Source organism: Podarcis cretensis (genome assembly GCF_951804945.1).
Source record: "Podarcis cretensis genome assembly, chromosome: 2".
NCBI classification, from domain to species: Eukaryota; Metazoa; Chordata; class Lepidosauria; order Squamata; family Lacertidae; genus Podarcis; species Podarcis cretensis.
In genome coordinates, this window is record NC_137171.1 from 95,167,958 (window position 1) to 95,187,943 (window position 19,986).

A 19,986-nucleotide genomic window follows, 5' to 3' on the forward strand; every position below is an offset into this window, starting at 1 on the left:
TGGTATGATGTATGTTTTTAAATTGTTTTTGTTCTGTTTTGTTTAGTTTAATGCGTTAATGTTGTGTGGTGTATTGTTTATATATTGTATTGTATTGTTTTTTCTTTCTTTTGTTTTTTCTTCTTTTTTCTCCTTTTCTTTTTCTTCTTGTTTGTAAGGTTTAAAAGCAATAAATATTATTTTAAAAAAACAAAAACAGAAATAGACTGGAAAGAGAAGTTGTTGAATTGCAACTTATTACCAAACTTAAAACCATGGAGAGACCTGGTCTGAATAGAGACATTGGATTCTTATCTCATTATACATGATAAAGCTATTTTAGTTATCTCACCCCTTGCTTTTTCCTGTAAGACCAATTGCAGTTGTTAACAGTCGTCAACAGGCTTACCACACCTATCAGCCAATCACCCATTCCCACCACCTTTGAGAGCCAGTATGGTGTAGTGGTTAAGAGTGGTAGTCTCGTAATCTGGGGAACTGGATTCGCGTCTCCACTCCTCCACATGCAGCTGCTGGGTGACCTTGGGCCAGTCACACTTCTGTGAAGTCTCTCAGCCCCACTCACCTCACAGAGTGTTTGTTGTGGGGGAGGAAGGGAAAGGAGAATGTTAGCCGCTTTGAGACTCCTTAAAGGGAGTGAAAGGCGGGATATCAAATCCAAACTCTTCTGAGTAATACCCCTCCCCACCCTCTTACTATATATAAGGGTTTGGTGACTTCTCTTTCAGTGTATCTGAAGAAGTGTGCATGCACACGAAAGCTCATACCAATCACAAACTTAGCTGGTCTCTAAGGTGCTACTGGAAGGATTTTTTTTTATTTTGATATAAAGGCATCTTCATATGTTCCAACGTTAAAATGAGTATGTTTAGAATAATTTGGGAGCCCTCTGAATCAGAAGCCTGTAAATTAAAGAGTCCCAGTGTTGAGGTTAATCTCTGCCATGAACTCATTTTTCAACTCATTCCCCTTCTCAATCTGCAAAATGAGAAAAAGAAAATCTCCTTTAAAGGGTTTTTGTAAGGGGTATAACACTCTATGCGGATATTCAAAAGTCTTACATAAGTGTATAATACCATACCATATAATAATTATATTGTATATAAAAGTCTTACATAAATGTTTATAATACAATACAATATTATATTGCCACCAGATGAATTGCCCCTTTCACAGTTCACTTTACTGTTCACTTTCACATTCTTGCTGCAGGATGGCTAAGGGTCCCCTAATTAATATTAGAATAAATAACTTTCTTTAACAACTTGTCACAGACTGTCTTGTCAAAATGGCAGTTCTTTGTAGCTAATTTTAAAGCAAGTGTCACCAAACATATGGAAAAACTTACAGATAACACTCTTGTGTCTTACTGAATATTTTTGGAGACATGTTGTGAAGCATTCCCCCCCCCCCCCCCAGTTCAAAGTGATATTGTTAAAGTTGCAGCAGATTGTGTTGTTTCAGAGGCGAGCAGAAAAACATGTTTAAAAAATATGCTGTCCCCAAACAGAACCAGCTGTGTGTAGTGCTTACCACTGCCTCTCTGTCCATGTCAAGATCCTGAAAGTCCCATGCTCCTGTGCTAAAGGACTGGAAGAGGAACACACTTGGATTTGGTGCAATTGCAGTTCCAGGTGTGCTAAAAAAAAGTTACCTATTTAGGAGTCTATAAGCCAAACACTTGGTGTGCTAATGCTGGAGAAGCATGCACTAGCTGTGTTACTCATATGTGAGCAACAGGTTTTTAAAAGATTCCCATCACTATGGTTAATCTGGATCCCTGTTTATGCAAAGACTTGAAATATATTCTACTAGGTGTTTGGGAGATAAGAAGGGAGAGCTCTACATGCTGTTTTCGAAGTTGAGATGCAACTGCAAATGCTGATGGATTGAAGCAGACAGAGTTCTCTGTGTGTTTTCCACAGTCTGCCCTGCACCCCAGAGCTAGCCTAGTGTATGCCATTATTGTGAGGATTCTCCCCCATCACCTCTGTAGAAATAACATTAATCTACAGGCTTGATGGCTTCTGTACATACAGCTGGGAGGCAGGGAGGGGAAGAAGCTGTCTCACCCTTTGCCTCAGGCATCAAATTTCTTTGTTGACAGCATCTACATTTCCCCGTCCCCCCAAAAAAACCACACACACACACACACACACACACCAAGTCTACCAGTTATTGGATTTGGATGGAGCTATGAAATAGTATTGTTATAAAATGGTTTGGGTAATAGCTTTGTTTGAAAAGTTATCAAATAAAAGAAAATTGGCTAGGTAGACAAAGGAATAGTTTGGAGCCACGTTGGAGTGCTTTGAATAAGAAACTGAATAATGTAATGCTACCATCTCAGTATGCCATTTGTGGAATCCATTGTTGTTTGTTTTTGCTGTAGGCTGTAGTAACATTAAGAACATCTCTGAGTCAGTAAAGTGTGAGACTCTTATAAGATCTTAGGGTTGTGGGCTTGAGCCCCATGTTGGGCAAAAGATTCCTACTTTGAAGAAGGCTGGACTAGATGATCCTTGTGACCCCTTCCACTCTAACATTCCATGGAGGGTGGAAGAGAGGAACAAAAGTTGTGACAGGGTAAGAAATGAACCTATCCATTCTTAAGGAAATCAGCCCTGAGTGCTCACTGGAAGGACAGATCCTGAAGCTGAGGCTCCAATACTTTGGCCACCTCATGAGAAGAGAAGACTCCCTGGAAAAGACCCTGATGTTGGGAAAGATTGAGGGCACAAGGAGAAGGGGACGACAGAAGCTACCAACATGAGTTTGACTAAACTGCGGGAGGCAGTGGAAGACAGGAGTGCCTGGCGTGCTCTGGTCCATGGGGTCACAAAGAGTCAGACACGACTAAACAACTAAACAACAACAACAAAGAAATGAAGCGCTGCACGTATTTTTAGGACCCATCTTATTTTTGTGATTGGAAGTTGTTTTAAATTGTTTTTCATATTGTGTTGTGATGTTGTGTGGCTTGCCATTGGGACGTTAGAGTAAAAGGAAGGTAAATGAAGAAGAAGAGGAGGAGGAGGAAGAAGAAGAAGAAGAAGAGGAAGAAGAAATAAACATGGCTTTAAAAGACTTACTCTGTGCCTGAACTGACTCTGGACATGCACAAACAGCAAGAGAGAAAAAGGACAGGAAGGGCCACCAGAACTGGTGTCAATTCTATTAGCCTTCAGCAGCTACTGCAGCTAGGGAGTGCTTTGTGCATTGCTTCGCTAGTTGCTGGGAAAACAACACAGAATGCAAAGGAAGGCTTCAATTATGACTGAGCAGCCACAGCTCTTCTTCAAAGTCACACACGGAAGACCACCAGTATCAGGTTTGGGAACCTTTGTTCTTGGTGTATTTATGGAGAGTAAGTCTTGGGTCTATTAGTCTCTGGAACCGAGTTACATTTATGTTCAGAATTTTGTTTATATTTTGAGCTACGTTCTTTGTTTCTATGGAGATATAGATATTAAAACACAAGGGTTAACCACTTAAATGTAATTCAGTTGGATCCAAAAAGTTTCTTTCTTTTCTATCTTTTCTTTTCTGTCTGCCTGGTTGGTTTAAGTTAATAGATTGAAAGCAAAACAATTAATTTACTGGAATCCTTTGGGTGTTTTTCCATCTGGCATGTTTGGTTAATTTAGGCTGCATGCAATCTACGGCTGCATATTTGGAAGTAAGTTCTTTGAAAATAATGGCACTCCTCACATCATGTGAAAGACTGGAATGTCCACATATTACTTTGTTAACATCTAAAAAATGCCCACATTCTGTTGTTTTGTTATTGGCATCAAAGGCATTTCAAATGCCATTGTGTTTTCACAAAGCTCTTCCAAGGCTGTCGTTCCATGATGAATATCTGAATGCTTCAATACATCAGAGATTTGTGGGTACTTTGGTACTCACTGGGCAAGGTTACATTACATGCTAAGTGCAAGATGCATTCCAGCAAGTAAAGCCATGTAACTATGTTCTGAATAATGACTGCTTGATATTATATGGGTTTCTTCAGTACTTTTTCTATAACACTAGTCTTTCCAAATGGCTACAGTGTTCATAAAGTGGCGCCATCACCACCACAATCAACAATAGGGATATGTTTCAAAATGTAAAATTATCCACCATGCACAGAACAATGGTTTTATGGATTCATTCACTCTACAAACAATTCTGCACAATTTTATAGGGACCCTAAATCAAGAAGCAATTTTCAGCTTTTGACAACAACAATGCTGAAAAGTACCTGTTCCCCACCTGATCACTTTCCTGCTCTAAACTGTTTGCTCAATCTAAAATAGTCCGAGCTTTGTTTGAAGAGTTTGATGTGGTTATAGCTAATCTTTTAACAAGACAGGAAAGATTTATGTATCCTAAATCAAATGCAATCTTTGTCTTTCAGCATTACTGTTGAAATGTTTCTCCATATATCCTGAAAATGGTTTGTTTAGGCACTACTGGTGCAGCTATCTTCCACTTCTCCGATGTGTGTTTGTGCCTTTTTATATGTGTGTTTAAGCAGCTAAGGGAGTACATTGTGGTCAGAAAGGCCCTAGTTCACATGTCACCCAGGCCACAGGCCCAGTAGGGTGGCTTTAGGCAAGGCAATAGTTGCTCTACTTTATTCTTTATTCTGCAGTTGGGGTCCATAATACTGGCTTACTTTACACTACTATGATCATATGGCTAAGGTGCTTTAAATACTGAAATTCTGCTATATAAAAGACAGGCTATTATAATTATTATGGGTTAAAATCGCATGCTCACTAGAACCTGGAGTAAGTCCCATTGCATACAGTGGGCTTACTTCCATGTAAATTTGCACAGGATTGGACTACACATTTAGAAAAAAAACATAAGATGCAAACATAGAAACTATCAACCTGATCACCAAAAGGGCATCAGAATTTTTCTGTCAAACATAAACCATTGCTAAATGGTTTGATTAGATATTCTGTTTATTTCTGAATCAATAAAGCTCTTCTCGGATGAAAGCTTTAGCCCTGATAATCTCTCTTGAAAGTTTCCAAGTTCATGTTCATTCCTATTTCGTCACCAATTTATTTCAAGTTGGTAGTGTTACAATTTGCATGCCATGGTAATTTCAAGAGATAAGCAAATATATCTATGGCTCCAGCAGCAGCTGTGGATGACCAAGAAGAGCAATGAGCCAGTGTGTGAGGCGTTTTGTGTGTTTTTTAACTTTGAACACTAAAACATCTTCATTGCAGGGAATAGCCACCAAATTTAGTTTAAGATGGTAGACTTAAATAACCCAAAAAAGGTTTAAGGGGAGTGAGGTCTGAAGCATTTGCTCCCTCCATTTCTTGTAATGTGATTTTCTGAGACCCCACAATGTATTTGATAAGAGACCCAGGCCCTCTCAAAATTATACAGTACTCAACCAGTTGTCAGAGCTGAATGCAACAGCTCTAGTATATATAGTCAGTTCCCTGTGGAGATTTATTAGACAGTGTAGTTGCCATGGCCCCATCCTTAAGGCTCATGGAAGGAAGAGTGTGATCTGGTTTTCAGAAAGGTTTTTCCTAACAAGTGAAGAGCAGAACCAGGTTTCTGCTGATGGCTGATGGCTGTGAACCCTTGCCAGGGAATTCACAGACATGTTTCACTGAGCCAGATTCACCTGAAAAGCCAAACACCTACAGCTCCACAATGCCTACCCAAGGACACAGGGAGCATACCAGATGAGAAACCACAGAGAGGAAGAGAAGTTCTCACTTTAAGCTCCAGGTATTGGAAACAGAGAGAGAGAGAGAGAGAGAGAGAGAGAGAGAGAGAGAGAGAGAGAGATCAGTGTTCCACCCCACTCCATTACAGAATCAATGATCCACCATATATTTGTGTGCATGTGAGTGTGTGGAGGGGAGGGGATAGATTTCATAATTCAAAAGCTGCCCAAATTTCCTTTCAGCAGCTTGTACAGAAATCCTGATTTTATAGTACATAACTCTTCTAGTCAGTGCATGATCAATTTGACCATAAAAAAGAACAGTTGAGGATCTTCTCAAACTTGAAAATAGATTGAGACCATTGGAGGATGTGAACCATATGTACAAGAAATAAATCTTTATGAAAACACACGAGAAAGGAACAAAAATAATGTTATGAGAATGAACACAAAATCTGTTTTATTGATTCAGCCAGCTTTAATAATGAAGATATGCAGTCTGTGATCAGCTGAGGAGAAGCATAGAACTAGATTTTTTTGTTCATCACAGCTTGTTTGTAATGTTCTAGTGACACCAAGCAGACTTAAATGGGACATATCCCCTAGAAATTCTTGCCATTTCCCTTGCTTAAAATGCAGTATGTTTCCATCTAATAGTTTACTAAAGAGTGATGTACTGCAGATAGAAAATTTACCAAGACTGATCCTCTAGCCTAAATAAAACAAGCACTTCCTTCTTTTGAAATATATGTCCTTATGGAGACAATGCACATTATATATTGTTCTGTAATGCATTATAAGCGCTATTAGCATAGCAAATGGCCTGGTAGCATACAGAAATAATTCTGACATATCTGATCCTCTTAAGGATGTCCAAATGATCATCCTTCATGCTGGAGTGACAGCAGGAAACAAAAAGGAAGGATATGAACCTCAAAAGGTGTGATATAATAGGTACTCGTGCACTGTTCAAAACATCATATTGAATAGAAGTAAGCCAAATTACTGGCTCATATATATACTCCTTTGTCAAGGTAATGGTTTTGGTTGGCTGTACCAACCTCCTCCAGAGCATCTGCAAAGAAGTTGCTCTGTGCCAAAGAACAAATTGCTTTTTTCCCACCCCTAAGCACCTGGCTGGTATATAGAACAATAGTCAGAGCTGTTGTGTATGAGAGATGGAAGCTTGGGAGAGAGGCATGTCTTGCTCTGTACTGGAATTTGGGGGTCCCCTGGAAACCTAAAGGGGAAACATGATCTATGGGAGTGTTAATGCAGTGAGCCCCTCCATCCTATGCTCAGCTTGTATATGTGTGTAAATATAATCCTATATCCTAAAGACACTACAGTGTCCATGGACCTTCATTTGAAGGAAACTGAGCCCTGGGTAAGCACAGGACCCCCTGGAGTCTCTCACTACTTGGATATTAGGATGGCACGTTACCAGACATCCCCATTTCCTGGGGACAGTCCCCGGATCTACAAATCAGTCCCCTGACAAAATGTATCTATTTAGTAGGAAGTTGAAAAGTATCCCCGGATTTATTGGAAAAAAATCTGGTAACCTTAATTGCAGTTTTCCACATCCTTAAAAGTAACACTGAAGCAGCATCTATAGCACATGGAATACCTCTAGCTCAGGGTTTGAAAAAAACCCTCTGGGCTTCTCTATCCAGTCCATGGCACCTGACCCAGGCCATGCCCAATTCTCCTAAGCTACTGCCCTCACCACCCCTGACCTGCACCTTTCTTGAGTGTTTTTGCCTGCCTTGGATGCACCTTTGAACTGTGATAATCCCTCCTGCTTGCCTGCATGGAGGCTGGAGAGATGTGGTGACAGGGGTATACAGTAGACCTGAAACTTACATGTGCTTTACTTACTGGTACATGATTGCAGCTTTGCACAGATGGCAGGAAAACAAACAAATGGAAAAGGAGGGGGGCTGTATGAAGGGGTCATCTGAGATTTCATGAAGGCTGCACAAGATCTCACATAATCTTCCCAGTGGAGGAACTCTTGCCATGGAAATAATTTTTAAGTCCTCCACCTTGCTTACCAGCTTCTGGAAGGTAACTTTTGTTGCTGGCTCCACTCACCCTATCCAACTAAGGCTGGAACATCCTAGCGCTTCCTGGACAGATATAACCTGGTTATAGTTTTCCATGCCCTTGAACTTGATTAGGTTATTTCCAGTTGATGTATGTGGTGCTACCTATTGGGTCTGCATCTGGTAGGTCCAGCTTTAGCCTTTAGGAAACATAGCTCAGCAGTGCTTAAACAGCTATGCTAGTTGCTGATTTGTTTCTTGGTCCCAGTCCAATGTGCTGGTTGTTATATTAAAAAAGGCAGTAAGTAGCTTGGGATCTACCAGCTGTGACTCATAAGCCTACCTGAAGCTTATGGTCACCATCAGACTTTTATCCTCCAAGAAGGACCACCCCATTCAGATGAGCAATGACGAAAAAGGAGCTGAAGGGGTAAGGGGCAGAAGAAATAAGGAATGAGACCTGTAGCTGCTATTAAGCCTATTTAGTGGAACAGGGTATGTAAGAAACTCCCTCTTTGGCAATATGTTACTTGAGAGGTAAAGGGGAGGGGGAATAGGCAAAAATAATCTTGATAAAATGATATTGATTCATTGTGGCATCAAGTTGGCCCGGCTATTTCTTTCTCTTTATTTCAGTCTCATTAGACTGCTTCAACATGATTAATGGCTTGCTTAAAGGGTAATTTAATTTCTAACATAGTATGTACAAAAGATTATTCCTTGTTATGCCCTAGTCACATAAACTCCAACTTTAGAACACAGGGACCTTTAGTGTTTCAGTAACAAAAACCACAGAGAAATTTCAGGACAAATTATATAGTGGACAACAATCCATAGCCTATTATTAAAACTGGAGATCGGATACATATTGATCTGAATTTGATCCTGAAGCAAGAATTACATTCTTTTAAAAGTGAATAACAAAAAAGATGTAATATAAGCAGTAGATTCACATGGCTGTGAATGTGACCACACAACTGAACATAAGAATATAAGAAGAGTTGTGCTGGTTCACACCAAAGTTGATATTGTCTAAAGACAGGCATCCTGCAATCTGGCCAGTGTGCACAACAGTCCTAACCTACCTGTATGATGCCCCACGTCTATAGTGATCAGTTTTATTTTTATTTTTTAAAGAATATCCAATCAGCAATCATATATATATGAGAGTAACCTCACAAAATCAAGAGGAACTTCCTTCTGATTAGACCTGCTTAGGATTCAGAGTTCTAAGCTGAAGTAGCCAGGATGAAAACTGGAGCAGATCTTCATTCTGAAATCTAATTCACAATATTTATTTTTCTGGTTGTGTCAATCATCTGCTCTAGCACCACCCACCACTGGCATGCAAACCCAAAATGATTGCCCCTCAACAGAAAAAAAAGTTTATCCACTCTTGAACTAGTCCAAGTACTCCAACTATACCAGTATGGTAAAAGTGTTGGTTTAGGATCTTGGAGACTAGGGTTCAAATCCCCGCCCAACCGTGAAACTCATTGGATGACATTAGGCCAGTCACAGTCTCTCAGCCTAACCTAATTCACAGGGCTGTTGCAATGATAAAGGTAAAGATAAATGACTCCTGGATGGTTAAGTCCAGTCAAAGGAAACTATGGGGTGCAGCGCTCATCTCACTTTAGGACGAGGGAGCCAGTGTATGTCCACAGACAGCTTTCTGGGTCATGTGACCAGCATGACTAAACTGCTTCTGGAGCAAAGGGATACTGTGATGGAAGCCAGAGAGCACAGAAACACCGTTTACCTCCCTGCAACAACGGTACCTATTAATCTACTTCCACTGGCATGCTTTCAAACTGCTAGGTTGGCATAAGCTGGAGCAGAGCAATGGGAGCTCACCCCGTCACGCAGATTTGAACCACCAACCTTTCGATAGGCAAGCCCAAGAGGCTCAGTGTTTAGATCACAGCGCCACCTGCACCCTTGCTGCAATGATAAAGGGGGGGGGGGAGGAGAAACATGTATGCCACCTTGAGCTCCTTGGAGGAAAGATAGGATACAGCTGCAATAAATAAGCTCAATAATCCTGATTCCATGCTGGTCAAACAGATACGTCCGTGTGTACTTCCTGGGAATATTTAGTGTTTTAAGAGCTCAGAAATGACACGCTGTTCAGATAATTTTTGTTGTTGTTGTTGTTGTTTCCTGAAATTTGCACCTGAAAATATTGTAGCCGGTGCTAGTCCTGCTCAGAGTAGACTCACTGGAATTAATAAGCATGACTAATTAATTCTACTCTGAGAAGAACTTAGCAGCTAGAATATTGAACCAGTCAGACCTGTGTTCAAATCTTTTGAAATAAAAGCTGTAAGCATTTTTCACAGTAGATGTATGGAATAGAAAAGAGATAAGCAATCTGTGAAGCAAGCACACACTAATAACTGAAATAACTAGTTTGTCATTCATCTATATTTGAACATAGAACAATGTGGATGAAACTCAATAAAAGAGCAGACTGGCATTCCACCAAAAATAACTTGGCTGCCTTTATTAAACTTCGGGGTTTTGCTGCTCCCTCTGTGAATAGTGGCAACTTTTCTTGGTTGGCAGAATGAGTTTTTGTTTCTCTTAACTCTGCTGTTTTCCATCTTTCTTAATAAGAATGCTGCCAAGAAGAATGAATAAATCTGGCAGTGTTTCTGACTATCTTTCTCAATTTGATCTTTTTTATAAAAGAAACAGGCTGTAGGCACATTATCTGGTATGAAAAGTAAAGAACGTACTCCCATCTTCCAGAACGCTGCAGTAACCCGATTTCCTTCCACTTATAAGAAATCCATACAGATCCCGCAGTGTGAATCTGATAACCCCAGAATCTTCTCCTAGAAAAAAAGCTAAGGGATATTAATGATATCTTGCTTTACACACACATACTCTCTCTCACAGAGAGACACGCAAGTAGAGCAAGCACAGCAGAGATTGAACTGATTTGGATTTCAGCACAAGAAGTGCTAAACAGCTATCATTGCACAGGGTGCCCGCAATACTGAGAAACGCTGGCCTAACTGCCTACAGGTGACCTGATCAGATCCATATTACATTTCATTTTGGAGCAAACCTTACTGTTCTGCAAAGTCTTGTGAAGATTCTATTAAGATTCCTTAACGGACTATACCAGATCAGACTTTCTGGGGTGGGGGGACAGAATCTCATTCCTGAATGCTACTTCACATAATATAAAACCATACACACAGAATAGCACATTATTTAGACCCAAAGTGAGTCTTCTCAATTAAGGAAGCTGTTCAGTCTACCATTACATAGTAAGGTGCAGCAGGACAGATATCTGTGATATTACCTGCACTTGCCCCAAGCTCTTGAGGCAACCATATGGCAGATGGAATATGAACTAGGTCAACTCATGTTCAGGATATTGATGTCTACAGATGTTCAAACATGGGTTGGGACAATGATTCAAACTGGTGTGGAACTATTTATAAGCTTGGGATGCAGAAAGGTATCACTTTAAGAGGGGATGGCACCATATTGGGGGAAATGGTCATGTGAGTCTATCCCAGGGCTTTTTTTCCCCAGTGGGAACTCACCAGAACGAAGTTCTAGCACCTCTCAGGTCATTGCCATTATAAGAGAACAAGGGAAATGTTTGTGATGGGTTCTGGCACCACTTTTTCTAGAAAAATAGCACTGGTCTATCCTATGTGTACATATGCAAATGTAGAGCTTAAAGGTAAAGGTAAAGGTACCCCTGCCCGTACGGGCCAGTCTTGACAGACTCTGGGGTTGTGCGCCCATCTCACTTAAGAGGCCAGGGGCCAGCGCTGTCCGGAGACACTTCCGGGTCACGTGGCCAGCGTGACATCGCTGCTCTGGCAAGCCAGAGCCACACACGGAAACGCCGTTTACCTTCCCGCTGGTAAGCGGTCCCTATTTATCTACTTGCACCCGGAGGTGCTTTCGAACTGCTAGGTTGGCAGGCGCTGGGACCGAGCAGCGGGAGCGCACCCCGCCGCAGGGATTCGAACCGCCGACCTTTCGATCGGCAAGTCCTAGGCGCTGAGGCTTTAACCCACAGCGCCACCTGCGTCCCCTAATGTAGAGCTTAGTTCCGTATTAACATGAAAATAAGGACACATTTAAACTCACAGGCACAGAGTCTGCATGTTGTAGGAAGCTATACACAAATAGTTGTGATGGAAATGAAAACAAAATTCAAATTATTAGATGTAAAGGAAGCAGAACAGATACACAGTCCAATTTTGTGACAGATCTCCCCTAATTAAACAAGGAGACAAATCTATGCTACAAAGATATCTTGGGGGGGATGACTCCCTATTCTGACAACTACAGATATTAGATGACTATGGTTTCCTTTTATTCTTTATCCCTTTGTTGCTTTGTTGTTTTTAGGAAGTAAAAATCACACACAATAAATCACCCTCGCTAAAACAACACCATGCTGAAAGAATATGTGTCTGTGAAGATGGTGATACTCATGGGGCAAGCTATTAAACAGGCTAAAATTATTTGTGGTGGGAGAATTCGCTGGAAACAGTAGCATATGGGTAAAGAAGAGATAATTTAACAGAGAGCATGAGAGAATGGGATTTGACTGTTTTATTAGTCAGGGGATTAGAAGCCATGGGCCAGGGAGAAGGAACAGGTCTTTTATTAACAGTGCTAATACCCATTTAGTTTATCCAAATGTGATTGGAAAGAGCTACAATGTATAATCCTGAGAAGCTGAGCTTATGCTGAAAACTCCAATTCATCTATAATTAGTCCAATTCAAGCAGCCAGTTCAGGATGATGGTAAGAAACTTTATGAGATCTGTTAAAGCTATGCAAAGCAGTCTCTTTAATGAATTCAAAGGAAAGTAACATAGATTATGGGAGGGGGTAAATCAAGTACAGCATATGTAAACATCTTCATTGCATGCAGCTATTAGAAACCTGCTTTAGAGACGCTTGGGATCCAACATTTGCTTGAGCCAAATATTGGACAATATGAAATAGTGGACTGCATTCTTCTTGGCCAAGCCTTTATGTGGCCTTGCTTCTCCAAGACTGATCTTTCTAGTCTCATGTTTAAGAACCTCTTATTCTGCTTTGAAACTTACAGCTCCCTCTTATCCACATTAGGTGCTGCAATGGTGCAAGCAGAGGCTTAAGTCACAATACCTGCACATGTACCTTTGAAGGCACAGGCATAGACATTTGAACGTATGCAAGTTATGTTGGAAACTACTCCCAACTCCTTATTATGCCTTGGATCTCAACTTTCCTTCCATGAAGAGAACAGAGTGATTGTTCCCAGAATGAGGTTTCTGCTGCCCCCATTTCCATCTGCAGCACCCTACAGCCCTCCAAATGCTTTGGGGCACTGGGATACCTTTAGGATTGGGATGGGGTATGATGCGTGGCACTACATATAGAGGGGGCAGTTAGCAGGAATGGAAGATGCCTCCTTCTGAAAACTCTTGCAGCCAAACTGGTGCTAAATGTATTGTTCTGATTTCCTTTGGACCACATCAGCGAGACTGAGAAGAGGGTCTTGCCATCCGGGCTGCCCAAGACCTGAGTATATACTGCCCAGGCTTGTGCCCCAGAAAGGTCACTTCGGGGCTGCTAATGCAGCAAAAATAACATGGGAGGCAGCGGTTATAAGCTCAACCTGATTGACATAAGGTATGAGCACCACAAGCTGCCTTTATTGGTGGGAGAGGTATTCATGTCTCACTGGTCAGGTGCTGCCCACTTTATGCAGGGCAGCCCCCAGTCAACCTTCCACTATCTGCCTGCTTCAGCGGGTGCTTGAAGCTCAGAGTACAGTGGTACCTCGGGTTACATACACTTCAGGTTATATACGCTTCAGGTTACAGACTCCGCTAACCCAGAAATAGTGCTTCAGGTTAAGAACTTTGCTTCAGGATGAGAACAGAAATCATGCTCTGGCGGTGCGGCGGCAGCAGGAGGCCCCATTAGCTAAAGTGGTGCTTCAGGTTAAAAACAGTTTCAGGTTAAGTACGGACCTCCAGAACGAATTAAGTACTTAACCTGAGGTACCACTGTATTACTCAACAAACAGACCAAAACACTGCACTAGGCACTGTTCGGTGGCACACTGCTCCATAATCTCTTGAGAAAGACTGATACCAACACTGCAGGAAGGGCTTCCTGTGGTGCATACTTCAAGTGCATGAATACCTATTCATTAGAATTATGCCCAAATCGAAAAAGAACTATTTGCTACCCTTGCTGGGTGTCAGAAATTTCATCAGCACCATTTATGGGTAATTTGAAACTGCAGAAACCAATCACAAATCCCTCGAAAGCATACTAAAGAAACCTCTAACTTCTGCTCCACCAAGTCTTCAGCACATGATCTTAAAACTGCAACAGTGCAACATAAGAGTAACCATAGCTGATCTGCTCTCACACAACTGTGTGGAAAATGTCAACGAGAAGAAAAGAAAACTTAGAAGAACATGTGCACATGACATCACAACACCTGCCTGCATCCACAAAAAAACTAGAAGAAATAATGCAGAAAGAAGAGAGAGAGAGAATGTAATGAATATCTTGAAAGCTAGTGGAGATAAGTAGAGGGTGGTTTAGCAAGAGGCATCAAGTTCCTTTGGCTATAAGAAAATTCTGGAATGATAAGACAGAACCAACAATAGAAAACGATGCCAAAAGCAATTCCAGAGAAGCTGGAAAGAGTCCACAAAGGACACCTTGGGATGGTATTGTGCAAGAGAAGAGCAAGGGATATGCTCTACTGGCCTGGCATGAACAGAAGATGGTTGGAGACAGTTGTACTTGTTCAAAACAACAAAAACAGAACAAAGAAACCATGATAACTAAGGAGATGTCCCGCAGAATCTGACAGCAACTGGCTACAGAACTATTTGAACTGGAAGGAAAGCATTACTTGCTAGTGGTTGATTATTATACTGTAGCTGTTACATTGAAGTAATTGAAAAACACCTCATCCAGTGCTGTAACAAACCAGACAAAGGCAGGACCCTCAAGGCATGACATTTGTGATGAATTATTTCCTGACAATGGATCCCAATTTGAAGAATCCCATGGATTTGCAAAAGAGTGGGGTTTGATGCACACTACCAGCAGTCCATAGGGACGCAGGTGGCGCTGTGGGTTAAAGCCTCAGCGCCTAGGACTTGCTGATCGAAAGGTCGGCGGTTCGAATCCCTGCGGCGGGGTGCGCTCCCGCTGCTCGGTCCCAGCGCCTGCCAACCTAGCAGTTCGAAAGCACCTCCGGGTGCAAGTAGATAAATAGGGACCGCTTACCAGCGGGAAGGTAAACGGCGTTTCCGTGTGCGGCTCTGGCTCTGGCCAGAGCAGCGATGTCACGCTGGCCACGTGACCCGGAAGTGTCTCCGGACAGCGCTGGCCCCTGGCCTCTTAAGTGAGATGGGCGCACAACCCCAGAGTCTGTCAAGACTGGCCCGTACGGGCAGGGGTACCTTTACCTTTACCTTTACCAGCAGTCCATATTACCCACAATCCAATGCTCTGGCAGAGAAATGTGTTCAAACTGCAAAGTAGATACTGACCAATGTCAAGCAACATTGACAAGATCCATACTATGGGTGACTAAACTACCCATGGAATTGGGATACTTGCCCGCTCAAATACTAAGAAGAAGAAGGCTCAAATCCAGGATACCTGCCAAAGACTCATTTCTGAAGCTTAGAGCGGCAGATCATCACAGGATGAAACAAAGCTGGATTGTCAAAAAAGAAAAACAGAAATTCTATGATAAAAAGCCAAAATACTGAGACCACTCCTCAGAAATTCAAATGTAGTAATTCAAAGCCAAGGCAGCCAATGACATCCTGGAACAGTCTCAGAGACTTCAGGATATCTCAGGTCATACAGAGTACAAGTAGAAAGCGAACAGTCACTAAGATGAAATTGCAGACACCGAAGATTTACTCCCAGAGTCACTTTTGCAGCTGTAAGAGCAGATGAGCCATAGGGAGAAGCTGAGAGGGATGAAACCATAACTAGTTTGGGTACCCCAGCAAGACTGTCCAAGAGGTAATGGCACAAGAACCACAGGGAGAATAACTGTCATCACATGACTCTCCAGAGACAGCAGAAAATATAACCAACACTCACTCAAGGTAGGAAAGAAAATTCTACCTAAGCAGCGGAAAGAGTATGTCACACAACAGAAGCAATTATTAGCCCCGTTTGTAATTTGTAAAAACCAACCAACCTCAGAGCAGTTCATTAAAAAAATAATCATATATTGTCAACTAAATATATGGCAGGCAGCCCATTTAAGACAAGCAGTTGTAATTCACTAGGCCAGCTTCTGAAGTTCTGATTCAGAGGTGTGTACTGGATGGAGAAGTTGGTTACTACTCCATGCAGGCTCCCGGGCCTCCTCAAAAAGTTGTTTTTTAACCATTAATTCAGCTTGTGGTGAGTTTCTATATAAACTGCTGGCGGCAACACTCATATTGGGCTTCTCTTTTGCTCTCCATAACTTCTAGGGCAATAATGATGGGCTATATATTCTTTAAACCTCCCTTTCGTAGAAGCCGAATGAGGGCAGTCATCTGCCCGCTGCCACAACCCAGAATACCTCTGGGAATTATCCTACCCCATGACATAGTTTGACATAGCAGCAAGGCTTTTGCGGTTCTTGTTGGTTTGGGGAGGGAAAGCAGAGTAACTTTAGTTACCTCACATTCTTAGGTATACCCAGTGACGGAGGGGGGAGAGCAGGTGGGGGCGGAGCTGCTGCATGTCCTGGGGGCGTGCCGCCCAGCGCAGCCAGGGGGCAGCCACAATGGCACTCCACTTGGGGGGGGTGCACTCCCTCCGCACTCCTCTTCCTCCACCAGCCAATGGGTTACACTCACACCACCCCAGCTCAAATTCTAATTCACACACCAAATATTGATGCAACCTATAGTTTCTGCACACACCAAAAGCATCATCATCATCATCATGAAATGTGGCTCAGTGTGTATATAAAAAAAACACACCTAGATTCTGTGTAGAATGAGAGCCTTGAATCATTTACATGAAGCCACCAAAGCAGAGGCAGCTGCTTCTCACTGATGAAGATATATTGTGGCTATGTTGCCTTCATGCTCAGCATTCCAAGTGGACATTTCAGTGGTAGAGTCTCTCTCCCTTTCTCTCTCTCTCTCACGGGTTACTTTAATTTCTCCCCCCTTTCCTCTTCCCACATGATACAAATGGCTAAAACTAAAGGTTCTTTGAGAACGGACCCTCTATCTCCTGGTAACCAACAAAAATAAATAATTTTTATTTATTTATTTTTTGCAATGGAAACCCTTTTTGAAATGCATGCAAAAATGTAGGTTTCTTTAGTTAATAAATAAATGATGGATGCATTAAAAAACAATATTCTAGGGCTCTGTCTGAAGCTCCCTGCTGCTTCCTGCTCTTCCCAACTCACAGGACACACCTTTGCATTTGCCTCATCGGCAAGTTCGATGCAGTTCAGCACTAAATGAAGGGAGCTTCTTAATCAGCATATAAACGACCACACCTTTTCTGCAATTCTGAACTCAGTGAGGTTATGCCAATGAACAGGACCACTGACCTGGCCTTCGATAGCTCACGTGTCTTAAGGCCCTTATATCAGGGACAGCCAACATGGTGCCCCTTAGAGGTTTCTGGATTAGAACTCGGGCCACCCCTGGCCAGAATGGCTGGGGTTGATAGCAGGGGCTCCAACAACATTTGGGAGGGCACTACATTGGCTTATCCCTGCCTTATACTGTTCACCGTGCACTAAATGATGTGTTTGAAAGGCGAGACTATTTAAAGAAGTAACAAATGTCTGAATCCACACAGAAGCCTTTATCACACCCACTTGCAGAAACCACAAACTGCTCCATCAAGCACTGCACTGTACTGTAAGCATTCCAAACTTTTCATAACATACAACAGCTCATCTAGCATACAAATGAAGCGACAGAAACACAACTTATTGATCTCTAAGTGGGGAAAAAACAACCACACCAATCCCCCACCTTATGAACTTCAGTTCATTTTAATTTGACATTTTGTTTTCTGGTCCAAATCTTTCAACAAAAAAGAAAAGAAAAGATACACTGGGCACTCTCCTAGTGAGGATACTTCCTCCTTGAAACTCAGTGAAATGAGCTGAAAAGAGACATTTAGTGCTCTGCATATGTTGGAACAGTTGGAAAATGAAACAAGCCACTGTGATCTTCCTTACCTTTTAAACGCGAGGGTCTAAAGCCATGTGCAAGTGCTAAAATCAGCACTGTCATCCTGTGTGCTACCCATTAAATGCTGCACGCGGGCACACCAACACACACACACACACACACACACACACATATACAAACACAAGAGCTGTCGGAAGATACTCAGAAATATGCCTATTCTGGTGTCTGGGTATCAGCACCCTCTTTTATAAATGTTCCCCCCTCGCATGAACACAGATTTAAGAGAAACGCAGCAGACCCTTCTCTTTCTCTATAAAATGCAGTGGTTAAAGATAAAGAGAAGGGCAATCAGTCAGTCTCCTTTATTCTCTATCTCTCTTATGCTAATGCAAATCATTACAAGGCGGCAGGGGGGGGGGGAGTGTTGGAGAGACAAAAGAAAATGAAGCTTCCCTTCCAGCATTATTCACATTGCAACAGACAGCCCAATTTTGTACTTACAGATCTTAGCAGCCAAACGTCTCAGGATCTTTCGCAGTTTTCTGCCAAACTGCTACAAGCTTTCGGAAAGCCACACTGCTCATCCAGGCAAAACCGAGCCGTGCAGAATGTCCTATGCAGCTGGGAAATAATGGAACTCTTTCCCCAGCTGGGACTGCAAGCCTTTTATCCTCTGAGCATCCTCTATCTCTTGGCTGGGATTAACTGTGAAAGGCATGGCTTTCCCACAGCATCCGCGACAAGGACCCGCACCATTAGGGCAGAGGGACAAAAATGTGGCTAGCGCTTGGAATGCAGGGATCCAAAAATCCTACACATTTTCAAATTAGTTCTCTACTTGGCTCCCTTGCAATACAAGGACACACACACACACACACACACACACAGAGAGAGAGAGAGAGAGAGAGAGAGAGAACACAAAGCTGTATGTCACACCCTCAGCATGATAGATCAAATGTTCTTACCATTTTTTCCACACAGATGTGAGCTCCTGCCAGGTATTAAAAGCTCCTTCTCGTCTTGAAATCTGGGTCACTAACTAATGTATTAAATTTCTAACAGGAACAGGGAGGGTTTTGCCTGGTCCCTGTTCATAAACCTGCACTGTTCACTATAAAGGATTAGGTTTGCCAAGCATGTATCTAAAATAAAGCAATACTCCAGTCCTCATTAAATATTTAATCCTACTATGGTGCGTGTATCTATCTTGTATTATATCTCTACCTGTTTTATATACAGTATGATGTGTGTATGTGATAATGTTCTTGTCTAAATAATACAGTAGCATACTGACATGCTTCCCATATTAATTATATTTATTTATTTGTCACCTTTCTACCCCAAGCTCAAGATGGCATTCATGGTTTTCCTCCTCCCCATTTTATCCTCACAACAACCCTATGAGGTAGGTTAGGCTGAGAGGCAGTGACTGGCCCAAGGTCACTCAGTGAGCTTCCAGGCTGAGCGGGGAATTGAACCCTGGTCTCCCAGGTCCTAGTCCAGTGCTCTAACTACTACACCACTCTGGCTCTCCTTATATTACATATATAATATATAGTACAGTCAGTGCTATTTTTCTAGAAAAAGAGCTGGCAGAACTCACTGTAAACGCCTCCCTTGTTATCTTATAATGGCAATGGCACCCACCTGAGAGGTGCTGGAACTGAGTTCTGGTGAGCTCTGACTGGGGGGGGGGGGGAAGCCCTGAGTATAGTATAGTATAGTATAGTATAGTATAGTATAGTATAGTATAGTATAGTATAGTATTTATTATATAACCTTATACTGAAAGTTGCATATAGATCTTTAACAATGCAATTATATAGAATTGTACAGAAACAAGTCTGTACAATTGGTAGTAGGTGGTGGGTGGGTGTGGGTGGGTGTGTTTAAGCATCACATCATTCTCCCTTGCTCATGGTTCTATGGCTCTGAAAAAATATAGAAGCAGTGAAATTCTGTCAAGTGTAAAGGTGTCACTTCTACAAAACAAACCAACAACCCCACCCTCAGAAATGTTGACAATCTTATCAAAATCCTGTCAAATTCCTTCAAAATCCCTACT

At 42.0% G+C, this 19,986-nt stretch overlaps 1 protein-coding gene across 6 annotated transcripts in view; it reads right to left on the reverse strand.

Moving 5' to 3' along the window:
* LOC307206171 (contactin-6-like) overlaps positions 1-18,981 on the reverse strand; it is a 195,692-nt gene extending 176,711 nt beyond the window's left edge. Inside the window, exon 1 of one of the 6 annotated variants that reach the window (XR_013834298.1) lies at positions 18,423-18,832. The gene's annotated coding sequence lies outside the window, so the exon portion shown is untranslated. Of the gene's footprint in view, positions 1-17,968; positions 18,072-18,422; positions 18,833-18,886 lie in introns of those variants that run through there. The other 5 variants (XM_079958976.1, XM_079958975.1, XM_079958977.1 and 2 more) reach the window with 5 other exon arrangements.
* Between the last annotated feature and the right edge of the window lie 1,005 nt (positions 18,982-19,986).